Below are 24,727 nucleotides of genomic sequence, written 5' to 3' on the forward strand. Positions count from 1 at the left end.
GGGATCCAACACAGCTCCACCTGTTGGCCTTAGCCTGATAGTTTTGTATATTCGTATAAAATATTGTTGACTACTACTGTGTTTGGTCTCGAGTTTATGTTTCTGCCACTGAACTGCCTTTGCTGCCTATAGTTCCTGTATGGGTTTGAGTGCATGAATTCCTCCAATTCAGCAGTGAATACTGACTGACCATAGTGAGTGAGTGAGTATGGTTTTACGCCGCTTTTAGCAATATTCCAGCAATATCACGGCGGGGCACACCAGAAATGGGCTTCACACATTGTACCCATGTCGGGAATCGAACCCGGGTCTTCGGCGTGACTAGCGAACGCTTTAACCACTAGGCTACCCGACCGCCCCGACTGACCATAGGGGAGATGGACCGAATGTGCTTGGGGTTTGGAACTATGGCTAGGGATCCCGTAAAGGTTAAAGGATTTTAAACAGTTATTATAGTTTTAAGCTTGAAGCACTATTCACAATTTATGTTCCTATCTAATGCCCAAGATACATCTATGGGTGATTTAGTAAGGTGCGTTTGCAGGTTTAATTGTTTGAGTAAAGACTGAGGTGATGCAGGTCTTCATGTACTTTGACATGGTGATGTGGTGTTGACAAATTAAGTATTAATTAGGGCGAATCTGAGATTCGAACCCACAACTATAGGATCCTGGTATGCCGAGGGGACTCAACTATGCACAGCTAACTGCATCACCTTAGATGCCATAAACACCCGTGCCCCAAGACTACTGCTGCCCCAGTCCAGTCATGCTGCCCCAGAGGTGTTAGTTCTATATGTAATTGAAAACCACTCATTATTGCGCATAGTCACACAGCAACCCAGAGAGATTCTTGTTTATAACATTTATTATCCTTTGGTACAAAGTGGCAGCTTATTCAACAACCCATCCTAGGATACAGCACCTGAAAATAGAAATTCTCATGAGCTCAAAACTATTTTATTCTATTGGGCAACAGCTTCACAAGAACCATTGGAAGAAGCACAGGAACACACGTAGTAGTAGTAGTAGTAGTAGTAGTAGTAGTAGTAGTAGTAGTAGTAGTAGTAGTAGCAATAATAATAATTATAATAATATTTTCCATTTTCTATTTCACCTTCATTCAAACAACGAGACACGGATTTTATCTGTTCTCCAAGTAAGCACCTGACGTTTTTCATGTCAAGATCTTATATTTATGTACTTATCAACTTTAGTTGGTTTATCTATAAAAAAACAGAGTTGCCTGGCACCATAACCAAGTTCATGAGTATCACAACCTTTGTCACATGTTGTCATAAGTGAAATACTTCAAAGCAGTCAAATCCTATACTCATTAATTCACTTGCTGTACTTACTAAGGACGACATGCACAAGTGCCAACAGGATCATCAGGGCGTCTGGCACACAGCCCTCCAACGGGGCATAGGTTTTGGCAGTGTGCGCATTCCAGGTCGTTGTGGCAAATGCCGTTACACTGGGCATCAGCTGTAACGTAGAAATATACATGTATAGCATGTCACACGAAACAGAAGATGAAGATGACGCCACAACATTGACAATCAACACTCAAGAATCAGCGGAACGTTTGAATGGTACCCTCAGTTTTGAAGACAATGGAATTTTATGAGTCAACAGTCAATCATACAGGCAATCTTAATTAGTTTTGAGCTCCAACTGTCTTCATGTAATTGCTTCAAAGAGTTAGAGCTTTGACCAAAAATACATTTTCTCCCATAGTAGTTGAACCATAATTTTAAAATCTTAATCAATGAACATATTATTGTGATTCATTCCACTAGACCGCAGGGATGTTTTTACTGTTTATGGTACAATCATAACTATAGCTACGGATGTTTTATTTTCAGATAATGTCTTCACCACAGATCACATTGCAGAAGATGGCACACAGGTCCATTGTGTTCGTCTAGGGTCAACATCGTATGATGGGTAAAGTCAAAGCCATGGAAGTCTTCATTTAGTTCATAGAAAATTATGAATTTTCAATAGTTGTTTGATGATTCTCTGTACTTGTTATTGAATAGTTATTTTTTGTTTGCTGTTTAACGCCGCACTCAGCAATATTCCGGCTATATGGTGGCGGTCTGTAAGTTATCGAGTCTGGACCAGACAATCCAGTGAATGACATCATGAGCATCGATCCACTCAATTGGGATTGATGGCATGTATCAACCAAATCAGAGAGCCTGAACACTCGATCCCGTTAGTCGCCTTTTACGACAAACATAGTCGCCTTTTACGGCAAGCATTGGGTTTCTGAAGACCTATTCTACCCCGGATCTTCACGGAACAAAAATAGTTATTGAATGTAGTTTGGGAAATGTCAAGCCAAATAAACATATATTAAGTTACTCACCGACAAACGCTGCTCCGATGAGCAGGACAGAGACGAGGAGAATTAGATAGGCAGCCTTCATGGTGGATGAATGAATACCCAGGTATCCCAGCAGTTGCCTTTATACATTGTTGCTCGTGATCAACAATCCTTGTTTTGTTTTTGTCTACAAGGTGTTATCTTTATCTGCAACGACGACCTTAGTAGTCATAGACCAGGTTTCACATCATGATTTCTATTTGTTGCAGTCACATGCACGTTTTATCTGTGTGTTTCATGGAATGAACTACTTTAATTGGAAGAAGTAACATAAATTGCTCAGTTTGGAGATAAATATTTCGTTATGTAAGATGTGCTGATGTTATGCATAAAAGATCGTTGGAATTTTTTCATTTGGACACTTCTTACAGGGTTGTGTTCAAATGAAACAAAATCTGAACATCCATTCAGCAGAACATCACGTAAATCATATTAAACGAGATATCGACTTTGTAACATGAACGTTATTTAAAATCGATATTTAGGAGAATCTATTTTATTGAGCGCATGAGGCAACAAAACTGTCGTTGGTAATACGTCTCCTTGTCCTTACCTTCGGCAACATGCATGATATGGGGTGCCGCGAAACTGATCACTGGTTTCGAGGTACTCCAATATTGATGGTTCATTTTATGAAAGGGGTGATTACATTTTCACTACCATTTGTCAGAAAACAAACAAACAAAAACAACAACAACAACAAGATGAACCACAACAGCAGGAAACATAAATTTTCTACTTTTTTTATCACAGTTATTCTCACGTGTAACTTGTATATAATAATGCATATCTTTATAGATACAAATTAATCAATATTAGAAAAGACATAGGTATTGTTTGGCTCCCATCCAAGATAGTGTTATCTCGCCTGAAACTGAGGTGGTGACAAGTGACGTCAAAGATGTGTGAGATTTTGGACATGCAGCCTAGTTGGGATGGAAAAAGGTTTTTACTGTTAAGGTGGAATTACATTTGTGAAAGAGACCATGGAAATTAGCAGAATAGTTAACTTGGAAGCTATTCACCGGAGCAGTGGACGGTGGCATGCTATTTCCATTGGAAAGGAACCAAACTACGTTCGTTAGCGAGCTGCTGCAGTCCCTGAAGGATTCTCGAATAGTGTCGTGTCAGAGCCGAGCTCGAGTCAGTGGAATATGACTCCAGCGATTCATCGGTTTCGTGGCGGGTTATTTAGCAAATCTCGCGATTTTCAATACCTGCGTTTGAGAGCAAATTGATGGTAGTTGCCAGAAGACAATGGATTGTGTAAACTTTATTGAGACCAGCGTTGGTAGAAATATCTTTCATCATGTTGCCTATGACATTTACACCAACGGGCCTAGTGGTGTACCATTCGTCGTTGACGTGATCTCGACTTTTGGGGCCTGGTAAAAAGTACAGGACAGAATTGGTACTATCTTGCATAAATGCGTTTGTTTGGCCCATTTGACTCTTTTCATTTGAGAAGCAGAGAGCTCGTCGAACTTCAAAACCAGGCCATTCTGGAAGTGAAAAGATTGTGTTGCCAGGGTACAAATGTCACAGTAGGTGGGAGTAGTTTGTTTATCTTATGGCGTCATGTCCGTACATCTATACATAAAATGATTCAAATCTTATAAAACAAAATATTTAATTTATGTTTAAGATTTTTGTCAATCTCGTTTTATTTTTGCCAAATTTTGCGATAACACATTGGCCATGCATTAATCGCAATGTTTTAAGGGAGGGAACTCTTGCTGATGTTGATCGAATCTGGTTGGGAATTTTATGTTTATGTATAATCTGTGTAATAATTATGTATTATTTGTAGATAATACAGTAGATTTGTAGAGCTTTCAATTCATGATATGCTGTACTGCTTTTGCATCAAGGGACGTGAAGTGGTCACTGGCGCCCCAGAGACGCTGACTGTACTTCTGTGGGCCGTCTCAGAACGATTTTCAGCTTCAGCAGCTGTTGTGAGTAATAATAATAAAACTAGGTGGGTGTATGGAAAAAAGCAAACTTCCTTCAACATCTTGAATTATCTCAGAAAATGTCATCCCATTCACTAATTACTTCATCCACATCTCTGATGTTGAAGTCGGGGGAATTTCAACACCACCTTTTAACCAATTAGACCAGAGAACATATACCTACTTTTATGCTACAATAATATTTAAACATTGTTGGCTTATCGGAACAAAGCAATTTTCATGTTGCAACGTTAAGCCATGTCCAGGATTGTCTGGTGCAAGGGTGCCAGAGTCAACTACTGTTTCAAATTGATTCAGAAACAGACAGATGTTTGAGCTTGAGGCTCAAAGTGAGGCAAGACAGTTAGAGGCTGGAAGAGATGAAGGAACGATAGGGGCTGAAAGAGAGGAAAGAAAGTTAGAGGCTCAAAGAGAGGAAAGAAAGTTAGAGGCTGAAAAAGGAACGTTAGAGGCTGAAAGAGAATATAAACTATAGAGGCTGAAAGAGAAGAAAGAAGTTAGAGGCTGAAAGAGAGGAAGGAAAGACAGAGGCTGAAAGAGAGGAAAGAAAGACAGAGGCTCAAAGGGAGGAAAGAAAGATAGAGGCTCAAAGGGAGGAAAGAAAGATAGAGGCTGACAGAGATGAACAAAAGATAGAGGCTGAGAGAGAGAGAAAGGAAAGTAAGAGGCTGAAAGGGAGGAAAGAAAGATAGAGGCTGAAAGAGAGGAAAGAAAGATAGAAGCTGAAAGAGAGAAAGGAAAGTTAGAGGCTGAAAGAGAGGAAAGAAAGATAGACGCTGAAAGAGAGAAAGGAAAGTTAGAGGCTCAGATAGAGGAAAGAAAGATAGAGGCTGAAAGAGAGGAAAGAAAGATAGAGGCTCAAAGGGAGGAAGGAAAGATAGAGGCTGAAAGAGAGGAAAGAAAGATAGAGGCTGAAAGAGAGGAACATGAGCTCAAGTTAAAGGAGTTGGAAGAAAGACAAGGTAGAAGTCAGGATAGTGCGTCTGATAGAGTCAAGATAAATCATTGTTACCGGTCTTTAACCAACATTGATGAATCTGAGGTAGAGGGTTTCTTCGGTCAGTTTGAAAGAATATCGTCAAAATTACTTTGGCTGGAAGAATATTTCCATATTCACATTTAGTCTTGGTTTAAGGGGAAGGCAAATGTCGCGTAAAACTAATTGGACGATGGTCAACCCAGGTATTATCAGCAAGTAAAATCAACAGTTCTCAGAGCTTATGAGGTGAAAAGTGAAGCGTATTGTGAGCAACTGTGAGGTATCAAAAAGGCAGGCTATGAAAGTTACACTGAGTTTAATGCTAAAAAGGACAATTTGTGTACAACTGCAGAGTCTATTAAGGTGTTGTCTGAGGTTAAAGATTTAGAAGAGGTCAAGGATAGTAGTTGCCTGGTTTGAAAATTATCTTGTCAGATCAGAAAGTAGGGAAAGTTGGAAGAAGTCACTGAGATGTCAGACAATTATGTTCTAGTACACAAGGTTCAGTCATCAGACATATTGACATACTAATGGCATCGGCAGAATGGTAGGAAGGCTATTTAGCAAGCTGTTGTGGTGGCCAAGGTGTGGCTTCCAGAGTGCCTTAGCCTCGGTGCAGTTATTGTGGCATGTCCAATCACTTGGTCGTAGATTGTTTTAAAAGAAAAAAACAAACAATAATAAGTCGTCAATAGGCTTCGTTCACACTGCAGCAGGCGCGGAAGGTAGTGAAATAGTCGGTCCAGTTGATCGCTATGGTACATATGTGCATAGTGGTGCTGTGTCAGATATGTTCCGTAGGAATTAGTCGAGTCAGGTGTCAGTGTATCGGACATGGGACCGTGGCAATTACTTATGCACAACTCGGTGGTTTCCAGCTTGAGTAGGTCAGCGACCGGTGATTTCGCAATTGTTAGTGGAATAGGTAAAGGCTGTGTCTCTGTACCATCACACAAAGAATGGCTCAAAGGCAAGTTACTGGTGAAGTGATTGATGGCGTCACGGACGTTTTGACAATCTCAGGTGTTGATGTCTGTTGACAACTTAACAGATGATTGTTGTTCAGGATGATGCAATCAGGCTTTAGTGGTTAACCAGTTTCCAGTCGTGGCTAGTCCGGGTTTTTTCCCGATTTGCGTCATTACTCAGTCTATGTCCTAAGTCAGGCAGTTAAAAGAGGTAATTGATATATCCGACTCCTGTGTGTCTGCTGTATTTGATGAGGCAGATGTTGTTACTAGTGTTAATCAGGAAGTCACACATAATCTTATTGATAAGGCCGAGGTAGACAAGGAGGGTGTTGTTCATTCTACATTCGCCCAGGAGCAGGTAGCCACGCCCAATGTGACAGGGCTGGCCAATGATAGGGATTAATCAAGTGTTATCCAGGTCAATTGGAATCAGGAGTCGCTCTGTAGGTCTCAGAAGGTGGATTTAGACAATGGAGCTCATGTCATAGGCAGGGGATCAGAATTCTGGGTATTGTTTTGTTCATTGGGGTGTTCTAATGAGAAGACATCCTCAGGGTGGGTTAAACGATGGAGCTCATGTCATAGTTGCGATGGAATTAAGAGATTTTATTCTCAGTTTGACTCAAGAGAGTTTGTTTGCCGGTCACCTTGGTAGGACTATGACCTACGGGCGGATCAATTCTGAATATTTCTTACCAGGGATGTACTGTGTACATATTTGTCAGGTGGCAGGTTAAAAACCAGGTAATTGCCCTGACCCCTTTGAAAATAGTGCCAATTGTGGGTGCAGCTTTCTGAAAGGTCATTATTGACATGGTAAGTCTGTTACCTAAGACTACTCAGGGTAATCAGTAAACGGTAATGTGCGTGAATACGATCTTCCTGGACTCTATCCCATTGCATATGGTCACTGCAGCTGTACTGACTAAGGCTCTCATTAACTGCTTCACTATAACAGGGTACATCAGGTCAAGTCAAGTGCATATCACCCTCAAGGAGTCCAAATCAGCCTAGAACATTTTCATCACAGTTTGAAAAGTATGTTGATGTGAGGGACTTGGACGCAGGAATCCTACATGCGTTCTTCACTGCTAGGGATGCCAGACAGGAATATCTAGGATTTTCCCAACTGAGTTGGTCTATGGTCATACCCCCAAGGGCCGGTTGAAGTTGGTAAAAGACAAGTGGTGAGCAATAATCCATCTGAGAATTTGCTAACCTATGCTACCAATTCAGCAAGGCAACACTTGTTCGCTGCTCAGTGTAAGCCTGTAGCTCACTTTGACAAGAAGGCTTGTGCCACAGAATTTGAAGCTGGTGTCCAAGTGTTGCTGTCCATAAAAAATCCTCCCTCAAAGCTAGATACTTACCGAGTTAAATGGCAGGTTAATGATGTAGGGTATACTATCAGTACACCAGATCACATTAATTTGCTGAAAGCATACCAAGCTAGACCTACCACACAACCAGTCTATGTAGTAACTGACAAAGAAAATGATGATCAATGAGAAGTTATGGAAAACAACTCTGTAACAGTGAAGTCCTGACTTAGAGATCGAGCTGAAGCATCTTCTCGATCAACAAAGAGAAGACATGCAGACTGTGATCACTGATCACATGGGCTTGTTCCCAGATGCTTCTGGTATTACCAATGCCATGGTATTAGACGTGGACGTGTGCGACGCCAAGCCAGTTAAGCAGCGCCCTTACAATCTCAACACTCACAAGATAGCCTTGGTGAAGATATCAAAACCATGCTGTGCCAGGGTGTGATCAAGTCCAGGAACAGCAAGTGGAGTTCCCCTTGTCTGATAGTGCCCAAGCCTGGGAATCAGTTTCGTGTTTGTGCCGACTGCGAGATAGTTGAATGCTCATGTGACTCACATGTTCTGCAACGCATCGACGACTGCATCTACAGCATCAGTCATGCCACCTACATATTGAAGCTGGACCTTCTTAAGGCCTATTACTAGATTCCCATCTCAGAACATGCGAGGAGGATACTCACAATAGCCACCCCAGACTGTCAGTACCAATCGGTGCCCTTCGGTATGAAGACGGTCCCAACAGCCTTTCAGCATCTGATGAATCTAGTTCTGATGGACATCCCCGAAGTGAGCGTGTACTTGGACAACATCATCATCGCTTCAAGCGCACAATCTGAGGATCCTTGCATGTCTTGGGGACTCCTGTCAGCATTCTGAATCATGTTAGACGACTCCTACCAAAAGTTCAATGCAGTCAACCTAGTACCTCTGACATAGACCAGAGAGGAGTTGGTCTCACAGTCCCTGAACCATATAATTTTCCCTTCCGCCCATTGCAAAAGCCTTAAATGAAGCAATTCCAGAATTTCCTTTCAAGCTCCCATTTCACTGGGCTCCTTTTCAAATTAAATGGCGTTATTTGTTTCAATCCACATGTTTTCAGAGACTCAGCATTCATCTAGCCAGAGATTATTTACATCTATTTCAATTTTGTTTCATAACATCTTCTTCAGTCCATTAAACAAAATACATGCTTTACATCTATTTCACATTTTGATAACATATGACATGAAAACTTTCCTTGATCAGAAAATATCCTAAAAGGAGAAAAAACTATTTCCATTTGCGTATTTATCCTTTTTTACAGTGGTTGTATGGTTCCACATAGAAGACATTAAAGCAATATGGAGAGCTAGTGATGAGGCAGTTTTGTTGTGTACCATGTATTGCCATACTCCTCAGTGTCACAGACGTAGTGACTAAATTATTATACAAAGGCTTCCACTAGGCTTGACGGCTCACACATTGGGTACATCGATCACACCATATACCCATCAAAATTGGTGGAGAACTTTTAATATCTGTAGAACTTAACACCAAAACACATCCTTTAGTTTGCACGTACCTCACGCAGTAGCGCCACATATGTGCGCAGGGTGCCATTCCAGAGTTTGACATTTTCAAGGAAGGTCGATTAGTTTTTGTGGACCATTATGTCTGTCAATCTTATTGATTCTGCTAATCATACAGTTGTGATTGACTTGATTTCATTCATTGTTTGTGAATGAACTAGTCATGCGGTGTCGGCATCGTGCGGATCCTCTACGGTCTTTTGGCATGATGGATACTGGCAGAGGTCAGCATGCTGTGGTCAATACATTCAATGTTTCACAGTCTGTGATTAACAGACAAGGTATGACGCGACCAGGTTTTGCCAACAGACGTCAATGATCTAGACGTCGAAACTAGGTTAATCGTTGCTGGTCACATGTGGTGTTTTCAGATGAGTCTCCATTCGCTTTGCACTCCCTTGATAGACGTGGTCGTGTCTAGCGTCATTGAAATGAACGTCAATCCAATGTCAACCTGAGACCTCATGACAGATTTAACGGTAGATCGGTTATGGTGTGGGATGGCATCACTGCACCAAATCCCACTCCATAAGATCCAGTGTCATCACTGATTTTCAGTTATCCATCACTTTGCTGCCTTTTCCACCCAATGGAATCTGTTTCGGCAGATGATCGTGACTAATTTTTGTCTGGCGTTGACATTTTAAATCTATCTGTATTAGATGAATTATCTTTTACTGGTCTACTCTAGCGTTATTTGTGACCACCAGAAACTGTTTGCAAGACATTCAAAACAAGTCAGGGAATTTGTTCCCGAGCAGATAATTCGATATACACTAATTAATATAGCGAAGACAAGATTTACTTAGTGTGGAGCACTGGGGTCAAGCCGTCTTAAGTGCCATGAATTTGTTATATAGACTTGTGTACCAGTGTTGTAATACCCGATGTCTGCACATGTGATAGAGAGGCCAGAACCTGGCGAGTGGTCGATTGCCTCACTACAACTAGAGGTTTTTTGCTTTGAACTGCAGCAACTCAGATGGCCGGAACACACTGTCTCCACACTACTGCTCTGACCTGGTACCCTCGTCAGTACAGTCAGGGTGATATTTCTAAAAGCAGTCGAGAACCGCAGAACTTATTCCACATAGTCACATCTGCTCACAGAGGCCAAACTTAAACCATACAGGTTTAGCAATCACCATACACAGAACACAATTCTCATTGGTATCATTTATTTACACTTAGTACAAGGTAGCCGTTTATTCAGCACCTCTTCCCAAGATGCAGCACCTGAAACAAACATATACATGAATACAGAACTGTTTTATAAATACTTAGGTAAATACAGCTTGGAGGAATGCATGTAGATTTTACAGTTTTCAGCTACGTTCAATGAGTAACAGATTTTATCTCTTCTTCAACTGAACATTTATTGTTTTACAGATCAAGTCTTTATTCATGCGCTTTAGTTGAAAATGTGTGAAACATCTCTCGGGTGAAACCCCAGTTGTATCTCCATGCGGTGTCAAGGCTGCATGTCTTTGGTTCGAGTACCGGGTTTGCGCTAATTATACTTGGTCCTCCAGCCCCATGCTCAAACTTGTGGGTATCACCAAAGAGGTAAATAGCCTCATCGTGCATAACAGAACGACTTTAATGCAGTCAAATCAGATAAGCATTTATTCACTGGCAGGACTTACTAATGACGACATGAACAAGTGCCAGCGACCTCATCAGGGCGTCTGACACAATGATGTCCGTTGTGGCAATGGTCGTGGCAGTGTGAGCAATCATGGTCGCTGTGGCAAATGCCGTTACACTGAGCATCAGCTTAAATGCAAAAAAATTAGATCAACGTAAAAGCGAAAGTAGGAAGCATGATATATTAATTCATGGCAAGTCACACGAAAAGTTACCAAGGTGAAGTCAAAATTCAAGAATGATGGCAGGAATGTGTGAATGTTAGGTCCCCTGAGTTTAGAATTCAATGGAGGTTTATCAATAAACAGTGGCAGTGATGACAGTCGTTGTTGTCGTGGCAAATGCCGTTACACTGGGCATGAGTTTTAATGCAGAAAATTAGATGAAAGGAAAAGTGGAAGTAGAGTATTAGTTATGGTGTCTTTAGTTGCCGTATACGGTGTCATATTAGGTTAGCAAAAATATATTTGGCTAGGCGTGTTTCTGCTAGCCTAATATGACACCGTATAGGCAACTGCGTCAGCCTCGCCCAAACCTTTTCTGCTAACCTAATATGACATCTTATACGGCAACTAAAGACACCATAATGAATTTATTATGCCGAAAAGTTTACACTTTTTGGTATCTTTGTCATGTCATGTCATGTCAAAACTTAAACCTCAAAACTTAACGCTTAAACCTGTGACGTTAAGGGTCAAAGGGAGGCTGCTCTTCAAACCTTGTTGTTAATTTTAACTTTATAATCTTATTAAAGTCACGAGCGTGATCCAAGAAACATGATCGTCCTTGCACATCAAAATTAATGATATTAAAACACAAAACTGTGTCCAATAACGAATTTCTGTACCAGAATTTCCATGTGAAATATGTGAGGTGGGTGTTGAAAAATCCAAGATGGCTGTCACAGACGGTATACGGTTTCATATTAGGTCAGTATCAAGTACTATCAACCATCTTGGATTTTTACTGACGGTATAAGGGCTCATGTGGGGTTAGTTGTTCTGCTCATTGATTGGTCAATCTCACTTTCAGGCACAATAAAGCATGATATGACGGAGGTGAGGTATTCCTACAGTGCCCACGGGAAAAGAAACCAAGATGAAGGCACACATTCGTCAACCAACACCTTGGGATCATGGCCTGGATGTTTGATTGGTCCCCTGATGTTTGAAGACAATGGACGTATGAATAACCATTTCAAGAATAGAGTCTAGCTTAGTTAGTTTCAAGGAAACCAATATGTCAATGCCAACTCTCTGCACATAATCTCTTCCATTTTGTTAAATTTGTCCTTGACCAATTACCCCTATTCTCCAAGAGTGGTCAAACAATGAGTCTTTTATCTACATCTATGAACATATTTTTGTCCATGGGCTTGCTTTGACAAAGTCATCCAACAAGATCACAGGGATCATTTTACACTTACAATCAATACTATGCGTGAAGAGGGTTTTTGTTCAGGTACATTCCAGAAACACGCACGCAGTCCCAGGTGAGTCTGTCTGGTTAAGATGATACAAGAAGTGCCCCCACGGGGGCAAAATTGCTAATTCAGCAATATTCATCCATTCATTCTCACGGGTAAAGCCAAAGTCACGGAATTGTCCGTTAGGTGTTGCTTGTCACTGAAAACATCTAGAAAGTTCATAATTTTCAATCGTCGGTGGATGATCCTGAATGCTTGTTACACTATCTTATTAGTTATTAAATGTAGTGCAGTGGAGGCTTGGAAGCGTCAATCCAAATAGACATGTATTAACTCACCGACAAACGCTGCTCCGATGAGCAGGACAGAGACGAGGAGAATTAGACACGCAGCCTTCATGGTGGATGAATGAATACCCAGTTATCCCCATGGTCGCTTTTATACAGCGTGGCTCGTGATCAACAATCCTTGTTTTTTCTGGCGTTATCTTTATCTATAATGTAGGCCTTAGTAGTCACAGACGAGTTTTCACATATTTATGATTTTGTATATGTCGCAGTCTCACGAACTTTTTATCAAGGTGACGACCAATGAAGACGATATAATATGGACAATGGAAATGTTGCTTAAATATGTCGCAATACAACCAAATGTCTATTGTGATGTTTTAAGACATTTTTCACGTCTAATAGTGTGTAATTAATACATGGACATATTTTTCAGTCAATTTACTTTTGACAAATCTACTGTGCAAGATAACAGTAATTAATCAATGACCGTATTTTCAGTTAAACGACTGATCATTCCTCTCTTGCTGCGTTCTCACGTGCATATTACGTAACATACATTTCGACCCATTTCAATCCTGGTGTTGGATTGAATAATTACCCAGACACAAGAGCTGCCAATGGGAGTCTTTGTCAAATAATCGGAGTAGTTCTTCCCCTAACGAAGCATGAAGTCAGCAACAAGTGCATGACGACAAATACACAGGTGTAGGGTTATTCCAGGAAACATGGACGACAACAAGGGAGTAGTAATCGTATTATCCATGCAATCCGAAATCCGAAAATGCTTTCACTGCAGGGATACAAACAACGACATCTAATAAGCTTACACCATTCTATTGTCTGTTTGTTTAGGTTAAAGAAAGTAATTAAAATGCGCACTTTGTAGTAATACTATCGAAATCTTCATAGATCACGGGTAACAAATCTAGATTTTGCCTCAAAATTTATTAACGCTGTCCTTACATACCGTTGTCCAGTCTCTTTTCACACTAAGTTGCGTTAGCGAGCAAAACGACTTACGACCGCTAGTGAGCCTTAGCGGGCAGTGTTAGAGAACCGGGAAGAAGCCATAGATTAGTGCCCCTTTAACCAACGAATCTGGCGTGGTTCCGGCGAGAGGGAAACCGAGTGCTATAACCAGTGACTGCTCGGTAATATTTCTCACAGACCGTAGACTCAACGGTAGGGTTACGTTGGGATAGGTTTCACTTGACGTCCGTGGAACCTAGGAATCCTAGTATCTGATGTTATCCATCAGACATGGAACGAGTGCCAGCGACCTCATCAGGGCGTCTGACACAATGATGTCCGTTGTGGCAATGGTCGTGGCAGTGTGAGCAATCATGGTCGCTGTGGCAAATGCCGTTACACTGAGCATCAGCTTAAATGCAAAAAAATTAGATCAACGTAAAAGCGAAAGTAGGAAGCATGATATATTAATTCATGGCAAGTCACACGAAAAGTTACCAAGGTGAAGTCAAAATTCAAGAATGATGGCAGGAATGTGTGAATGTTAGGTCCCCTGAGTTTAGAATTCAATGGAGGTTTATCAATAAACAGTGGCAGTGATGACAGTCGTTGTTGTCGTGGCAAATGCCGTTACACTGGGCATGAGTTTTAATGCAGAAAATTAGATGAAAGGAAAAGTGGAAGTAGAGTATTAGTTATGGTGTCTTTAGTTGCCGTATACGGTGTCATATTAGGTTAGCAAAAATATATTTGGCTAGGCGTGTTTCTGCTAGCCTAATATGACACCGTATAGGCAACTGCGTCAGCCTCGCCCAAACCTTTTCTGCTAACCTAATATGACATCTTATACGGCAACTAAAGACACCATAATGAATTTATTATGCCGAAAAGTTTACACTTTATGGTATCTTTGTCATGTCATGTCATGTCAAAACTTAAACCTCAAAACTTAACGCTTAAACCTGTGACGTTAAGGGTCAAAGGGAGTCTGCTCTTCAAACCTTGTTGTTAATTTTAACTTTATATAATCTTATTAAAGTCACGAGCGTGATCCAAGAAACATGATCGTCCTTGCACATCAAAATTAATGATATTAAAACACAAAACTGTGTCCAATAACGAATTTCTGTACCAGAATTTCCATGTGAAATATGTGAGGTGGGTGTTGAAAAATCCAAGATGGCTGTCACAGACGGTATACGGTTTCATATTAGGTCAGTATCAAGTACTATCAACCATCTTGGATTTTTACTGACGGTATAAGGGCTCATGTGGGGTTAGTTGTTCTGCTCATTGATTGGTCAATCTCACTTTCAGGCACAATAAAGCATGATATGACGGAGGTGAGGTATTCCTACAGTGCCCACGGGAAAAGAAACCAAGATGAAGGCACACATTCGTCAACCAACACCTTGGGATCATGGCCTGGATGTTTGATTGGTCCCCTGATGTTTGAAGACAATGGACGTATGAATAACCATTTCAAGAATAGAGTCTAGCTTAGTTAGTTTCAAGGAAACCAATATGTCAATGCCAACTCTCTTCAAAGAGTTTGTTAAAATTATCGTTGACCAATTACCCCTATTCTCCCAGAGTGGACAAACAATGAGTCTTTTATCTAAATCTATGAACATAGTTTTGTCCATGTGCTTGCTTTGACAAAGTCATCCAACAAGATCACAGGGATCATTTTACACTTACAATCAATACTATGCGTGAAGAGGGTTTTTGACTCAACGGTAGGGTTCCCGTTGGGATAGGTTTCACTTGACGTCCGTGGAACCTAGGAATCCTAGTATCTGATGTTATTCATCAGACATGGAACAAGTCTTACTTAGACAATTTTACAGATAGCATGGAGCGGCGTATCCAACCGTGTCAGGACAGAAACAACTCAAGCAGTTACCAACTATTGACTGTAATATCTTGTAATACGATAGTCTTATACAAGTTGGTCCAGAACCTGAGAACAAAATTCATATCAATGATTAAATTGAAATTGAAAATTGTCGCATTTATTCTGCTCCTCTAAACATATTGCCCCCCTTGGAGAGTCCGGGGCAGAATAAGCCCCCAAACCACACTTGAAGCAATATTTTCCCACATTAGATAGGAAGGGGAAGAGGGAAAACCGATATCTTGAGCATGACGCGCTGCCACTTTAACCACTAAGATCTCCCACCGTGGCAAACAGTAACGTTTGTCGTGAGACTCAAATGTTCAGCTTGATGTAATACATTGATATGTCTATGCTCCCCTAGGAACACTGTGACATGCCATATGTCTTTACTGCTTTATGTCGTGAGGATAACTAGTAGTATAGCTAGTTCCGGTAGAATTGACGTGTTTGTTTGTTTGTTTGTTGTTTAACGCCACACTCAGCAATATTCCAGCTATATGACGGCGGTCTGTAAATAATCGAGTCTGGACCAGGCAATCCAGTGACTGACATCATGAGCATCGATCCACGCAATTGGGGGTTGATGACATGCATCAACCGGGTCAGCGAGCCTGACCACCCGATCCCGTTAGTCGCCTTTTACGACAAGCATAGTCGCCTTTTACGGCAAGAATTGTCGTGAAGTCTTGTCAATGTTACAACCTTGGGTTTAACCAATAATCTATTCTTCCAACAACAAACAGCAGGTATTATTCATATGAGCTCTCGTAAAAGATAAGACAGCTTTTAGATTCAAAACTATTCAAGCATTTGAGTGATATAATGTTTGCATTAACAGAACTACTTAATGTTAAAGACTTTGCCATGTTTCTTTGAGAAAATATACTCACCGACAAGAGAAACACGAATACTATACATGTTGGTTAATATATATATGAAGAATGTCTCATATGTAAGATATTTTATATAGGTTCAATGCACAAACAAACAAGACTACTCAGGGTAATCAGTAAACGGTAATGTGCGTGAATACGATCTTCCCGGACTCTATCCCATTGCATATGGTCACTGCAGCTGTAGCGACTAAGGCTGTTTCACTATAACAGGGTACATCAGGTCAAGTCAAGTGCATATCACCCTCAAGGAGTCCAAGTCAGCCTAGAACATTTTCATCACAGTTTGAAAAGTATGTTGATGTGAGTGCCTTGGGTGCAGGAATCCTACATGCGTTGTTCACTGCTAGGGATGCCAGACAGGAATATCTAGGATTTTCCCAATTGACTTGGTCTATGGTCTATGGTCATACCCCCAAGGGCCGGTTGAAGTTGGTAAAAGACAAGTAGTGAGCAATAATCCATCTGAGAATTTGCTAACCTATGCTACCAATTCAGCAAAGCAACACTTGTTCGCTGCTCAGTGTAAGCCTGAGGTTCACTTTGACAAGAAGGCTTGTGCCACAGAATTTGAAGCTGGTGTCCAAGTGTTGCTGTCCATAAAAAATCCTCCCTCAAAGCTAAATACTTACCGAGTTAAATGTCATGTTGATGATGTAGGGTGTACTATCAGTACACCAGATCACATTAATTTGCTGAAAGCATACCAAGCTAGACCTACCACACAACCAGTCTATGTAGTCACTGACAAAGAAAATGATGATCAATTAGAAGTTATGGAAAACAAGTCTGTAACAATGAAGTCCTGACTTAGAGAGTGAGCTGAAGCATCTTCTCGATCAACAAAGAGAATACATGCAGACTGTGATCACTGATCACATGGGCTTGTTCCCAGATTCTCCTGGTATTACCAACGCCATGGTATTAGACGTGGACGTGGGCGACGCAAAGCCAGTTAAGCAGCACCCTTACAATCTCAACACTCATAAGAGAGCCTTGCTGAAGATATCAAAACCATGCTGTGCCAGGGAGTGATCAAGTCCAGGAACAGCAAGTGGAGTTCCCCCTGTCTGATGGTGCCCAAGCCTGGGAATCTGTTCCGTGTTTGTGCCGACTGCGAGATAGTTGAATGCTCATGTGACTCACATGTTCTGCAACGCATCGACGACTGCATCTACAGCATCGGTCATGCCACCTACATATTGAAGCTGGACCTTCTTAAGGCTTACTACTAGATTCCCATCTCAGAACATGCGAGGAGGATACTCACAATAGCCACCCCAGACTGTCAGTACCAATCGGTGCCCTTCGGTATGAAGACGGTCCCAACAGCCTTTCAGCATCTGATGAATCTAGTTCTGATGGACATCCCCGAAGTGAGCGTGTACTTGGACAACATCATCATCGCTTCAAGCGCACAATCTGAGGATCCTTGCATGTCTTGGGGACTCCTGTCAGCGTTCTGAATCATGTTAGACGACTCCTACCAAAAGTTCAATGCAGTCAACCTAGTACCTCTGACATAGACCAGAGAGGAGTTGGTCTCACAGTCCCTGAACCATATAATTTTCCCTTCCGCCCATTGCAAAAGCCTTAAATGAAGCAATTCTAGATTTTCCTTTCAAGCTCCCATTTCACTGGGCTCCTTTTCAAATTAAATGGCGTTATTTGTTTCAATCCACATGTTTTCAGAGACTCAGCATTCATCTAGCCAGAGATTATTTACATCTATTTCAATTTTGTTTCATAACATCTTCTTCAGTCCATTAAACAAAATACATGCTTTACATCTATTTCACATTTTGATAACATATGACATGAAAACTTTCCTTGATCAGAAAATATCCTAAAAGGAGAAAAAACTATTTCCATTTGCGTATTTATCCTTTTTTACAGTGGTTGTATGGTTTCACATTAAAGCAATATGGAGAGCTAGTGATGAGGCAGTTTTGTTGTGTACCATGTATTGCCATACTCCTCAATGTCACAGACGTAGTGACTAAATTATTATACAAAGGCTTCCACTAGGCTTGACGGCTCACACATTGGGTACATCACACCATATACCCCTCAAAATAGGTGGAGAACTTTTAATATCTGTAGAACTTAACACCAAAACACATCCTTTAGTTTGCACGTACCTCACGCAGTAGCGCCACATATGTGCGCAGGGTGCCATTCCAGAGTTTGACATTTTCAAGGAAGGTCGATTAGTTTTTGTGGACCATTATGTCTGTCAATCTTATTGATTCTGCTAATCATACAGTTGTGATTGACTTGATTTCATTCATTGTTTGTGAATGAACTAGTCATGCAGCGTCTGCATCTCGCGGATCCTCTACGGTCTTTTGGCATGATTGAAACTGACAGAGGTCAGCATGCTGTGGTAATACATTCAATGTTTCACAGTCTGTGATTAGCAGACAGGGTATGACGCGACCAGGTTTTGCCAACAGACGTCAATGATCTAGACGTCGAAACTAGGTTAATCGTTGCTGGACACATGTGGTGTATTCAGATGAGTCTCCATTCGCTTTGCACTCCCTTGATAGACGTGGTCGTGTCTAGCGTCGTTAAAATGAACGTCAATCCAATGTCAACCTGAGACCTCATGACAGATTTGGCATGGCATCACTGCACCAAATCCCACTCCATATTGCGCAAGGAAAGGTCAAGGGACAGTACTTCCGGGATAACATACTGACACCTTGTATTGTCTTGCTTGCAAGACGTGTGGGTCGACGTTTTGTGTTTCAAGACGACAACGCCCATGCCCACCTCCAGCAGCACAACATCCATAGAATGCCATAGCCAGCAATGAGCCCAGACCTTTCCCTTACTAAACATGTCTAGGACATGATAGGGAGACGTGTGAGTCAGCATCACAGGCCTCTGACCATGTTGGCTGTCCTTGTCAGGAGCTGCAAGAGGTGTGGACAGACTCACTCTTATTGACATTGGGAGACTAATACGTAATGCTTGCCATAAAAGGTGACTGTGCTTGTCGTAGGAGGCGTCTAACGGGATCGGACGGTCAGACTCGCTGACTTGATTGTATCCCAATTGCGTGGATTGGTGGTCACGATGTCAATTACTAGATTCCCTGGTCCGAACTCGATTATTTTCAGACCGCCGTCATATAGCTGTCATGTTGCTGACTGCTGCGTTAAACAACAAACAAACACACAAACAAAAACCAAACCTGCACAAGTAGCCTCAGAGTTGCAACGTTTATCTTTGTCCAGGATGTTTGGTTACAGTTCCTGTGGTGTCTATATGTCAGAAGTTTTGATGTACAATATACAAATATTCTAAAGAGCATCATACGACTCTCGCTCAAACGTTGTTTGATCAGGGTTAAATCATTCAAGGCCTTAGTAAAGCTTTCAATTCGTTTATGGAGACATGTGGTGGACATTTCCAAATTTGACGCATCTGTGACCAAATGTCCGATGCAATTTTGACTTGCAACATGTGTACCCGTGCTTCTTTTCAGGTAAAGACTTGGTGAACTGTTGAATTACCTTTGCTTGTGCTTGAGACCAGTGCCACATGTGGGACAGGAGATGTTCACCTTTTAGTAAACACCTTGTATCATCACTATTTGATACTGATTCATAAACAAATTTGGTGAGTGTCGGCTGCTTCCAGTAGAACAGGACATGCTTTTTACCAAGACCCAGTGTCATCACTGATGTTCAGTTACTCATCACTTTGTTTTTTCTGCCCAATGGAATCTGTTTCGGCAGATGATCGTGACCATTTTTTTTCTGTAGTTGACATTTTAAATCTATCTGTATTGGATGAATTATCTTTAACTGGTCTACTCTAGCGCTATTTTTGACCACCAGAAACTGTTTGCAAGACACTCAAAACAAGTCAGGGAATTTGTTCCTGAGCAGATAATTCGATATACTCTAAATAATATAGCCAAGACAAGGTTTTCTTAGTGTGCAGCACCGGTGGTCCAGCCGTCTAAAGTGCCATGAATTTGTTATATAGACTTGTGTACCAGTGTTGTAATACCCGATGTCTGCACGTGTTATAGAGAGGCCAGAACCTGGCGAGTGGTCGATTGACTCACTACTACTAGAGGTTTTGTGCTTTGAACTGCAGCAACTCAGATGGCCGGAACACACTGTCTCCACACTACTGCTCTGACCTGATACCCTCGTCAGTACAGTCAGGGTGATATTTCTAAAAGCAGTCGAGAACCGCAGAACTTATTCCACATGGTCACCCCTGCTCACAGAGGCCAAACTTAAACCGTACAGGTTTAGCAATCACCATACACAGAACACAATTCTCATAGGTATCATTTATTTACACTTAGTACAAGGTAGCCGTTTATTCAGCACCTCTTCCCAAGATGCAGCACCTGAAACAAACATATACATGAATACAGAACTGTTTTATAAATACTTAGGTAAATACAGCTTGGAGGAATGCATGTAGATTTTACAGTTTTCAGCTACGTTCAATGAGTAACAGATTTTATCCCTTCTTCAACTGAACATTTATTGTTTTACAGATCAAGACTTTATTTATTCGCTTTAGTTGAAAATGTGTGAAACATCTCTCGGGTGAAACCCCAGTTGTATCTCCATGCTGTATCAAGGCAGCATGTCTTCGGTTCGAGTACCGGGTTTGCGCTAATTATACTTGGTCCTCCAGCCCCATGCTCAAACTTGTGGGTATCACCAAAGAGGTAAATAGCCTCATCGTGCATAACAGAACGACTTCAATGCAGTCAAATCAGATAGGCATTTATTCACTGGCAGTACTTACTAATGACGACATGTACAAGTGCCAGCGACCTCATCAGGGCGTCTGACACAATGATGTCCGTTGTGGCAATGGTCGTGGCAGTGTGAGCAATCATGGTCGCTGTGGCAAATGCCATTACACTGAGCATCAGCTTAAATGGAGAAAATTAGATCAACGGAAAAGTGAAAGTAGGAAGCATGATATATTAATTCATGGAATGTCAGGCGAAAAGTTACCAAGGTGAAGTCTCAAATTCAAGAATGATGGCAGGAATGTGTGAATGTTAGGTCCCCTGAGTTTAGAATTCAATGGAGGTTTATCAATAAACAGTGGCAGTGATGGCAGTCGTTGTTGTCGTGGCAAATGCCGTTACACTGGGCATGAGTTTTAATGCAGAAAATTAGATGAATGGAAAAGTGGAAGTAGAGTATTAGTTATGGTGTCTTTAGTTGCCGTATTACGGTGTCATATTAGGTTAGCAGAAATATATTTGGCTAGGCGTGTTTCTGCTAGCCTAATATGACACCGTATAGGCAACTGCGTCAGCCTCGCCCAAACCTTTTCTGCTATCCTAATATGACACCATATACGGCAATTAAAGACACCATAATGAATTTATTATGCCGACAAGTTTACACTATTTGGTATCTTTGTTGCACATGTCATGTCAAAACTTAAACCTCAAAACTTAAGACTTAAACCTGTGACGTTTAGGGTCAAAGGGAGGCTGCTCTTCAAACGTTGTTGATAATTTTAACTTTATATAATCTTATTAAAGTCACGAACGTGATCCAAGAAACATGATCGTCCTTGCACATTAAAATTAATGATATCAAAACACAAAACAGTGTCGAATCACGAATTTCTGTACCAGAATTTCCATGTGAAATATGTGAGGTGGATGTTGAAAAATCCAAGATGGCTGTCACTGACGGTATACGGTTTCATATTAGGTCAGTATCAAGTACTATCAACCATCTTGGATTTTTACTGACGGTATAAGGGCTCATGTGGGGTTAGTTGTTCTGCTCATTGATTGGTCAATCTCACTTTCAGGCACAATAAAGCATGATATGACGGAGGTGAGGTATTCCTACAGTGCCCACGGGAAAAGAAACCAAGATGAAGGCACACATTCGTCAACCAACACCTTGGGATCATGGCCTGGATGTTTGATTGGTCCCCTGATGTTTGAAGACAATGGACGTATGAATAACCATTTCAAGAATAGAGTCTAGCTTAGTTAGTTTCAAGGAAACCAATATGTCAATGCCAACTCTCTGCACATAATCTCTTCCATTTTGTTAAATTTGTCCTTGACCAATTACCCCTATTCTCCAAGAGTGGTCAAACAATGAGTCTTTTATCTACATCTATGAACATATTTTTGTCCATGGGCTTGCTTTGACAAAGTCATCCAACAAGATCACAGGGATCATTTTACACTTACAATCAATACTATGCGTGAAGAGGGTTTTTGTTCAGGTACATTCCAGAAACACGCACGCAGTCCCAGGTGAGTCTGTCTGGTTAAGATGATACAAGAAGTGCCCCCACGGGGGCAAAATTGCTAATTCAGCAATATTCATCCATTCATTCTCACGGGTAAAGCCAAAGTCACGGAATTGTCCGTTAGGTGTTGCTTGTCACTGAAAACATCTAGAAAGTTCATAATTTTCAATCGTCGGTGGATGATCCTGAATGCTTGTTACACTATCTTATTAGTTATTAAATGTAGTGCAGTGGAGGCTTGGAAGCGTCAATCCAAATAGACATGTATTAACTCACCGACAAACGCTGCTCCGATGAGCAGGACAGAGACGAGGAGAATTAGACACGCAGCCTTCATGGTGGATGAATGAATACCCAGTTATCCCCATGGTCGCTTTTATACAGCGTGGCTCGTGATCAACAATCCTTGTTTTTTCTGGCGTTATCTTTATCTATAATGTAGGCCTTAGTAGTCACAGACGAGTTTTCACATATTTATGATTTTGTATATGTCGCAGTCTCACGAACTTTTTATCAAGGTGACGACCAATGAAGACGATATAATATGGACAATGGAAATGTTGCTTAAATATGTCGCAATACAACCAAATGTCTATTGTGATGTTTTAAGACATTTTTCACGTCTAATAGTGTGTAATTAATACATGGACATATTTTTCAGTCAATTTACTTTTGACAAATCTACTGTGCAAGATAACAGTAATTAATCAATGACCGTATTTTCAGTTAAACGACTGATCATTCCTCTCTTGCTGCGTTCTCACGTGCATATTACGTAACATACATTTCGACCCATTTCAATCCTGGTGTTGGATTGAATAATTACCCAGACACAAGAGCTGCCAATGGGAGTCTTTGTCAAATAATCGGAGTAGTTCTTCCCCTAACGAAGCATGAAGTCAGCAACAAGTGCATGACGACAAATACACAGGTGTAGGGTTATTCCAGGAAACATGGACGACAACAAGGGAGTAGTAATCGTATTATCCATGCAATCCGAAATCCGAAAATGCTTTCACTGCAGGGATACAAACAACGACATCTAATAAGCTTACACCATTCTATTGTCTGTTTGTTTAGGTTAAAGAAAGTAATTAAAATGCGCACTTTGTAGTAATACTATCGAAATCTTCATAGATCACGGGTAACAAATCTAGATTTTGCCTCAAAATTTATTAACGCTGTCCTTACATACCGTTGTCCAGTCTCTTTTCACACTAAGTTGCGTTAGCGAGCAAAACGACTTACGACCGCTAGTGAGCCTTAGCGGGCAGTGTTAGAGAACCGGGAAGAAGCCATAGATTAGTGCCCCTTTAACCAACGAATCTGGCGTGGTTCCGGCGAGAGGGAAACCGAGTGCTATAACCAGTGACTGCTCGGTAATATTTCTCACAGACCGTAGACTCAACGGTAGGGTTACGTTGGGATAGGTTTCACTTGACGTCCGTGGAACCTAGGAATCCTAGTATCTGATGTTATCCATCAGACATGGAACGAGTCTTACTTAGACAATTTTACAGATAGCATGGAGCGGCGTATCCAACCGTGTCAGGACAGAAACAACTCGAGCAGTAACCGACTATTGACTGTAATATCTTGTAATACAATAGTCTTATACAAGTTGGTCCAGAACCTGAGAACAAAATTCATATCAATGATTAAATTGAAATTGAAAATTGTCGCATTTATTCTGCTCCTCTATACATATTGCCCCCTTGGAGAGTCCGGGGCAGAATAAGCCCCCAAACCACCCTTGAAGCAACATTTTCCCACATTAGATAGGAAGGGGAAGAGGGAAAACCGATATCTTGAGCATGACGCGCGGCCACTTTAACCACTAAGATCTCCCACCGTGGCAAACAGTAATGTTTGTCGTGAGACTCAAATGTTCAGCTTGATGTAATACATTGATATGTCTATGCTCCCCTAGGAACACTGTGACATGCCATATGTCTTTACTGCTTTATGTCGTGAGGATAACTAGTAGTATAGCTAGTTCCGGTAGAATTGACGTGTTTGTTTGTTTGTTTGTTGTTAAACGCCACACTCAGCAATATTCCAGCTATATGACGGCGGTCTGTAATTAATCGAGTCTGGACCAGGC

The 24,727-nt window shown here is 41.2% G+C and overlaps 3 long non-coding RNA genes across 3 annotated transcripts; all 3 read right to left on the bottom strand.

Annotated features, from left to right (window-relative positions):
* Nucleotides 1-849: 849 nt before the first annotated feature.
* LOC139455740 (uncharacterized) lies at nucleotides 850-2,469 on the bottom strand. The gene is made up of 3 exons (XR_011652494.1): nucleotides 2,377-2,469; nucleotides 1,358-1,487; nucleotides 850-924 (listed from the first exon to the last, which is right to left on the bottom strand). It is a non-coding gene; the product is annotated as an uncharacterized lncRNA (long non-coding RNA).
* Nucleotides 2,470-10,390: 7,921 nt separating this feature from the next.
* On the bottom strand, nucleotides 10,391-12,719 carry LOC139455741 (uncharacterized). The gene is made up of 3 exons (XR_011652495.1): nucleotides 12,631-12,719; nucleotides 10,866-10,995; nucleotides 10,391-10,455 (listed from the first exon to the last, which is right to left on the bottom strand). It is a non-coding gene; the product is annotated as an uncharacterized lncRNA (long non-coding RNA).
* A 7,941-nt stretch (nucleotides 12,720-20,660) lies between these two features.
* LOC139455742 (uncharacterized) lies at nucleotides 20,661-22,940 on the bottom strand. Its single transcript, XR_011652496.1, has 3 exons — nucleotides 22,900-22,940; nucleotides 21,133-21,262; nucleotides 20,661-20,722 (listed from the first exon to the last, which is right to left on the bottom strand). It is a non-coding gene; the product is annotated as an uncharacterized lncRNA (long non-coding RNA).
* Between the last annotated feature and the right edge of the window lie 1,787 nt (nucleotides 22,941-24,727).

Source organism: Haliotis cracherodii, unplaced genomic scaffold (genome assembly GCF_022045235.1).
Source record: "Haliotis cracherodii isolate W230 unplaced genomic scaffold, xgHalCrac1.p SCAF_11, whole genome shotgun sequence".
Lineage (NCBI taxonomy): Eukaryota > Metazoa > Mollusca > Gastropoda > Lepetellida > Haliotidae > Haliotis > Haliotis cracherodii.